The sequence below is a fragment of the Mastomys coucha genome, unplaced genomic scaffold (assembly GCF_008632895.1).
Source record: "Mastomys coucha isolate ucsf_1 unplaced genomic scaffold, UCSF_Mcou_1 pScaffold7, whole genome shotgun sequence".
NCBI classification, from domain to species: Eukaryota; Metazoa; Chordata; class Mammalia; order Rodentia; family Muridae; genus Mastomys; species Mastomys coucha.
The window spans coordinates 25,989,839-25,991,424 of NW_022196913.1; positions in this window are offsets into that span (position 1 = coordinate 25,989,839).

Here is a 1,586-nt window from a genome sequence, read left to right on the forward strand (position 1 = left end):
TTGAGACAGGGTTTCTCTGTGTAGCCTTGGCTGTCCTGGAACTCTGTAAACCAAGCCTCGAACTCAGAAATCCGCCTGCCTCTGCCTCCCAAGTGCTGGGATTAAAGGCGTGGGCAGGCCACCACCACCTGGTTTAACCCCAGCACTTGGGAGGCAGGCAGATCTCTAGGAATGGCCTACTGGCCTAGTCTCAAGAAAGAGCTCCATGACAGCAGGAGTTCCTTGAGACCCTCTCTGTCTCAAAAGAAAAAAAGCGGGGGAAAGGGAGATGAGGAAGAAGAGGAGGAGGAGGAAGGGACAGAGAAGAAAGAGCTCCTGCCTGAATTTGAACTGAGCTAAGCAGCACACAAGAACAGGAAGTTCACTTGATTTTACTGTAAGGAAGTGGTTAGTGTCTGTTCCCCTTGGGCTGGACTCCCAGCTCGAAATCTTTCTTGAATGGCTTGTTTAAACGGAGCTGATGTAAAGGAATAGAAGAAAAGGCGCCAGGTCATCGTCGTGTTCTGGAAATGTATTGGAGGTGGATGGAGGTGACAGCTCTGTGTAAACAAATTTCGTTCCTGGTAAAAGTAAAAGACTTGCATAAGAATTACGCAAGGTCTTAGACATTAAAGGTATAATATATTTATGGGATAGTGGAACTTGACAAGCCAGCTAGTTTCTATTTTAAAATAATCACAGTTGTGAGCCACCATTAACAAGTTGGGAGTCACTTTTAAAAAAAAAATGTTATTCAACATTTATTTATTTATTTATTTATTTATTTATTAATAGTAGGGTTAAGAGAAGGAAACCTGAGAAAACTTTCATTCTACTCAGAATCAGAATGTCTGAGTAGACTTACGTCTTGAGAACAGTGTGCCTTGTTATATTTGTCCCTGTTGCTATTTGTTATGACTTCACAAGGTGTGCTAGGGTTTTTTGTTTGGTTTCTTTGGTTCCTTTTATGAGTGCGGAAGTGGGAGAGTTGGTTTTGGAGTGTGGTGTGTGTGTGTGTGTGTGTGTGTGTGTGTGTGTGTGTGTGTATGTGTATGTGAGTGTTTGTGTGTCTGTTTATGGGTTTGTTGCTTTGTTTTCTTTGTTTTGGTTGCTTGGTTTGATTCTTAGTTTGTTTGAAATAAGGTTTATTTCTCTTTGTAGCCCTGGCTATTTCTGGAATAAATTCCCTAGACCAGGCTGGCCTCAAATGCAGAGATCCTCCTGCCTATAGCTAAATAGCATACTTATGCCCAAATAGTGGAAAGAATATAAAGAAAATGCTATAATTTTTTTCCTGTATACATTCTGTAAGAAATTTTGTTTTGTAAAGCTGTCACTCATGGTCTTGTGCATTCATACAGCGGAGAAACATTTGAAAGTGGGGTGGTAAGTTAAAAACATTGTCCTGGATGATTCTTTGTCAAATTGACAGGAACTATAACCACCTGAACAAAACAGGGAACTACAAATGAGGAATTTCCCCCATCACATGAGACTTGGATTGAGGAGGGCCAAGCTCACTGTGGGCAGTCCCAGTTAGGCCAGGTGGCCCGAGGTGTCCTGTATAATCTGGCTGAGTAAGAAGAATTGGAGCAAGCCAGAAAGCA